Source organism: Mustelus asterias, unplaced genomic scaffold (assembly GCF_964213995.1).
Source record: "Mustelus asterias unplaced genomic scaffold, sMusAst1.hap1.1 HAP1_SCAFFOLD_1141, whole genome shotgun sequence".
Taxonomy (NCBI): Eukaryota; Metazoa; Chordata; class Chondrichthyes; order Carcharhiniformes; family Triakidae; genus Mustelus; species Mustelus asterias.
In genome coordinates this window covers 107,082-113,457 of record NW_027591086.1, presented here as the reverse complement: position 1 = coordinate 113,457, position 6,376 = coordinate 107,082, and positions in this window count along the sequence as shown.

The following is a 6,376-nucleotide window of genomic DNA, read 5'->3' as shown; positions in this document are numbered from 1 at the left end:
GCGGGCAGTCGGGGGGCGGGCAGTCGGGGGGCGGGCAGTCGGGGGGCGGGCAGTCGGGGGGCGGGCAGTCGGGGGGCGGGCAGTCGGGGGGCGGGCAGTCGGGGGGCGGGCAGTCGGGGGGCGGGCAGTCGGGGGGCGGGCAGTCGGGGGGCGGGCAGTCGGGGGGCGGGCAGTCGGGGGGCGGGCAGTCGGGGGGCGGGCAGTCGGGGGGCGGGCAGTCGGGGGGCGGGCAGTCGGGGGGCGGGCAGTCGGGGGGCGGGCAGTCGGGGGGCGGGCAGTCGGGGGGCGGGCAGTCGGGGGGCGGGCAGTCGGGGGGCGGGCAGTCGGGGGGCGGGCAGTCGGGGGGCGGGCAGTCGGGGGGCGGGCAGTCGGGGGGCGGGCAGTCGGGGGGCGGGCAGTCGGGGGGCGGGCAGTCGGGGGGCGGGCAGTCGGGGGGCGGGCAGTCGGGGGGCGGGCAGTCGGGGGGCGGGCAGTCGGGGGGCGGGCAGTCGGGGGGCGGGCAGTCGGGGGGCGGGCAGTCGGGGGGCGGGCAGTCGGGGGGCGGGCAGTCGGGGGGCGGGCAGTCGGGGGGCGGGCAGTCGGGGGGCGGGCAGTCGGGGGGCGGGCAGTCGGGGGGCGGGCAGTCGGGGGGCGGGCAGTCGGGGGGCGGGCAGTCGGGGGGCGGGCAGTCGGGGGGCGGGCAGTCGGGGGGCGGGCAGTCGGGGGGCGGGCAGTCGGGGGGCGGGCAGTCGGGGGGCGGGCAGTCGGGGGGCGGGCAGTCGGGGGGCGGGCAGTCGGGGGGCGGGCAGTCGGGGGGCGGGCAGTCGGGGGGCGGGCAGTCGGGGGGCGGGCAGTCGGGGGGCGGGCAGTCGGGGGGCGGGCAGTCGGGGGGCGGGCAGTCGGGGGGCGGGCAGTCGGGGGGCGGGCAGTCGGGGGGCGGGCAGTCGGGGGGCGGGCAGTCGGGGGGCGGGCAGTCGGGGGGCGGGCAGTCGGGGGGCGGGCAGTCGGGGGGCGGGCAGTCGGGGGGCGGGCAGTCGGGGGGCGGGCAGTCGGGGGGCGGGCAGTCGGGGGGCGGGCAGTCGGGGGGCGGGCAGTCGGGGGGCGGGCAGTCGGGGGGCGGGCAGTCGGGGGGCGGGCAGTCGGGGGGCGGGCAGTTTAATAATTCATTCCCTCGTCATAAATGGTAACATTTTATGACATTTCTAATTAATTGCTGTACCTGTATATTAGCCCCTTTTGATTCATGCCCAAGGACGGCCCAATCCCTCTGTCCCTCAGAATGTTGTGATCTCGCACCATTTAGTTATTAAGTGTATTTTATATTCATCAGGCCAAAATGTACATTTTCACATCCGCCCACATTAAACACAATTTGGCGAAGCTTTGCCAATTCACTGAACTACTTATGTCCCTTCATCGTCCCCTTACATCCTCATCACCATTTATTTTCCAATCTATCGTTGTGTCGTCAGCAAACTTAAAATCCATACCTGCTCTGTGACATATCACTGTGTAATCTAACAATTAATCCAGTTCCCCTGGATTACTGCTCTGTGACATTTCACTGTGTAATCTAACAATTAATCCAGTTCCCCTGGATTACTGCTCTGTAACATATCACTGTGTAATCTAACAATTAATCCAGTTCTCCTGGATTACTGCTCTGTAACATATCACTGTGTAATCTAACAATTAATCCAGTTCTCCTGGATTACTGCTCTGTAACATATCACTGTGTAATCTAACAATTAATCCAGTTCCCCTGGATTACTGCTCTGTAACATATCACTGTGTAATCTAACAATTAATCCAGTTCCCCTGGATTACTGCTCTGTAACATATCACTGTGTAATCTAACAATTAATCCAGTTCCCCTGGATTACTGCTCTGTAACATATCACTGTGTAATCCAACAATGAATCCAGTTCCCCTGGATTACTGCTCTGTGACATATCACTGTGTAATCCAACAATTAACCCAGTTCTCCTGGTTTATGTTTCCCTGTATCAATGTGTCATGGAACCCACTCCTGATACCGTGATCACACAAACACGGTGAGGGCGCTCCCTCTGGTGGTGATCTGAGGTAAATGGCCTCTGCTTGGGAGATCAGTGAATTCTCAGACTACTGGAGGATCTTGTTGCAGGAATACACTGCTGTATTTTTCTTAGGAATAAGAAAAATACAGCACCGTAATCCTGCAACAAGATCCTCCAGTAATTATAAATTGCCCCTCTGGAACTTTTGTATCTCTCCCCTCTCACCTTAAACCTATGCCCTCTGCTTTTAGACTTCCTTATCTTTGGGAAAATATATTGACTATCCAGCTGATCTGTGCCCCTCATTATTTTATCGACCTCTATAACATCACCCCTCAGCCTCCTACGCTCCAGAGAAAAAAGTCCCAGTCTATCCAGCCTCTCCTTATAACTCAAACAATCAAGTCCCGGTCGCATCCTCGTAAATCTTTTCTGCAGCCCTTCTAATTTAATAATATCCTTTCTATAATAGGGTGACCAGAACTGTACACAGAATTCCAAGTGTGACCTTACCAATGTCTTGTCCAACTTCAACAAGACGTCCCAACTCCAGTGCTTATCTGAAATACGGCTGAAGGGGAAAATTATTAACCAATTTACAATGTTTTTGACAGAATACATAAGACACTACAAACAAAGAGTTAAATGATTCTTGAAACAAGGATAATAAGGGAATGAAACAAATACTTTACAAATATGTGGATGCAATAAGAGAATTAAATAAATAACTATGCTTATCTTAGAAATCTTAGAAACTCTACAGCACAGAAAGAGGCCATTCGGCCCATCGAGTCTGCACTGACCACAATCCCACCCAGGCCCTACCCCCATATCCCTACATATTTTGCCCGCTAATCCCTCTAATCTACGCATCCCGGGACACTAAGGGGCAATTTTAACCTGGCCAATCAACCTAACCCGCACATCTTCTTATGTTCTCTGTTCACTTTTTTTCCATGTTATTGTCTGGAGTTGTGGATAGTAATGGCTGAGGCTCCAATAAATACCCTCAGCTATCAGGTACTGGCTTTCGAATTGAAGCCGATGTTTCTGCCTCAGGGGCACAGACGCGATCCACTGTGACACAGGAGTTCATCTCTTAATATCAAAGGAGGTAGAACAGAGACCGAGCTGAGGTGCTCAACATCATGTGGTTTTGTTAAAGTAAATCGCATGTCACAGTTTCCGCCGGCAGAACTTTGGAAAAGACAAGCGTCTACTTTAGGAGGTGAGAGTGCAATGGAAAGATGAGATTCATTGATTACTCTGCGATTTGTTAAACTTGGAAGATGGTCATCGGATCCCGACAGTGCAAAAGGAGGCCATTCGGCCCATCAAGACTGCACCGACTCTTATCTAGGCCCTATCCCTGCGGTGTCGAAAGAGATGGCGGAAGAAGAGATAACAGTAAGTTTCAGAAGGGAATGGGAGATAAGTTGAAAGCAGAAAAGTGCAGTCACTGTGAGAGATGCGGGGTTTGAAAGCTGAATTGAAGAATTCTGTAATTCTGAATTCTCCACGTCAATTCTGAATTCTGTCAGGCAAAGATACCATGGGCCGAGTGGCCTCATCTCCTGCATTGATACGCTATGTTTCTATTTTGTTCATGTCCCTGGCCCCGTTATGCTCCTCCCTCTCTATTTCTTCTCAGTCACTTGGACAGTGAGCAGGTGCAGAATGGTGACAGATTCCGGAGATGGAAGTCTCGCTATTTCCGTTCCGGGTGCAGCTGAATCTGCCGCACACTTCACTCAATATTTTGTCTACTGCATCCCCGCCCGCGACTTCCGTTTTCTGCTCTCACTCTGAACCTGTTGTGTGATTGGACGGATTGCTGCCGCTGCTCCATTCCTCTCATTGGTTGGATCAGCAGTGCAGTGGAACAGTGTCTTTCTGTCTCTGACAGGATTTCACTCATTGCAGAGTTACAGACTCAGGAAGCATCATGGTGAACTATCTCACTCCGATCCTCATCATTCTCTCACTTCTCAGTAAGTATTTTCTTCCCAGTAAAACTACAAGCTCCTCCTGACTGCTGTAACCCAGATATTCTTGTTGATAAAACAATAGTGATGATGATAATTGTATCGTTTAATCTGACGCTAACTCTGATTGTCATATTGCTGTTGTTTCTGTTAGAATGGAGTCACCAAGACGAAGTGGAACAATTGGATCCTGTAATAAAGGTTAAAGAGGAAAATGATGTCACACTAACCTGCACTTTGAAAACAAGCGATTCCAGCCCTTATGTGTACTGGTACAGTCAGCAGCCCGGGAAAGCTCCAGTGTACATGTTTCAGCTTATTGGAGAGATTGTGCAAAAGAATCCCGACCTCAATGATCGGTTTTCTTCCAAATTTGATAAAAAGAACAAGACTAGCGAGCTGACGATCAGTAACACACTGATCTCTGACAGCGCCGTGTACTTCTGTGCCATGGAGCCCACACTGCTGCAGAGATATAGCGATTGCCGTGCAAAAACCCCACACTGGCAGTTCCAGTTAGTGCCCAGCAGGGTGCGCGCGCACACACGCGGGTAATTCAGTTTCCACAGAGAGAGTGACAGAGATTCTTAACATTGCAACAAAAGACAACACTCAAAAACAGCAACTGGTGTGGTCCAGTTGCAATTACATTAGTTAATGGTCGGAACTTACATTTGCAATATCGATCTGAGATACTGCAACACCTTTTTTTTTTCGTTTTCGATGCCTTTCTCATAGAAATCATAGAAACCGTACAATACAGAAAGAGGCCATTCGGCCCATCTAGTCTGCACCGACCACAATCCCACCCAGGCCCTACCCCCAGATTCCTACATATTTTACCCGCTAATCCCTCTAATCTACACATCCCAGGACACTAAGGGGCAATTTTAGCATGGCCAATCAACCTAACCCGCACATCTTTGGACTGTGGGAGGAAACCGGAGCACCCAGAGGAAACCCACGCAGACACGAGGAGAATGTGCAAACTCTACACAGACAGTGACCCAAGCCGGGAATCGAACCCAGGTCCAAACATCACTGATGAGGATTTCACTTTGTACTGAATCACTTACTAATCCGATACTCCTGGTGCAAGAATGCTGGTCCGCAGTATGGAATGGACATTCAGCTGCCTCTCATATAGAGAGGCAAAGTTACAGAATTTCCAATTTGACATTGTTATTGAGTTGAGCTCCTTGCAGATAAATCCTAGCGGTCACCACACTGCCTATGGTAGCCCCACCCACAGTTTTCCTGTGTTGTTCGCACTCTGACCCGTCTCTCCTTTGCTGTTTTCTTGGATATTTCATTGGAGATATTGATCTTTGTTGCTTTTCCCTGTTTGGCACTGATTGGATCAGCAGTCCAATGGGGAGGCAAGCTATATTTCCACTCTGAAAGAGGATTTGACAGACTGCAAAATTACAAATTGAGAGAACATCATATGGAAATATCTCAGACCATTCATTGTTCTGTCACTTCTTATCAGGTAGATGTTTTGACTAAAAAATCATCCTCCCCCGCGCTATAGCTGATATCCCAAACATGATTAATAACAAACTGCTTGTTATGTTGCTGTGAGGATGGATATTGTCATTCTCCATGTCAGAACAGAGCCATCAGGACTCAGGGGACCGGTCGGTTCCTGAAATGACGGTTGAAGGGGAAAGTAATCCCCTGTCGTGGGATGATCAACTTTACTTTGTTCCTTTCGTCCCTCCGCCAATAGGATGAATTGCAGATAAAGGAGCTGTGAGGTCATTGGTTGAACTGAAGAACATAGGAGATTGAATCCGATTGGATGTCATCTGATGACGTTTTCAACAGTAAACCAATCAACAGGGAGCCGGATATGACTCACCCTTTTCCCAACTCTTGACTGACACAAATTCAGGTTCAACCCGTTCTGGTCAAATTCACCGCGAGCTCTGCAATCATGTGTCTTGTTACTTTGTATTTATTCCTCACAGCGGCAGCTCTGTTAATCGGTAAGTTCACAAGTTGCTCACTCTGTGTTACACACCATTACCACACACTATATTCTGTCGGGCTGTTTGCTCAATGCAAGGGTGTTGATCAGGGAATGGATTGATCACAACATCGAAAAGTTATTTCGATCTCTCTGGTCTCAACACTGAACACTGTTGGGATTGGGCACATTTCCCCCAGGGATTGATAGAGAATGAGTTGGGCTCAGATTCCAGCTCCTCTGATACCAGTGAATCACTTTGGCAAACATCACATTTCAAACAGACCGTGAGCAGTTTCCAGTTACAGGGACTGAAGACGAGGAACTGATCTCGTTAGAAAGAAGAGAATGTTTATGGTGGAAGTTTTATTTAATCGCCACAAACGTCTTCCCAATCCAGT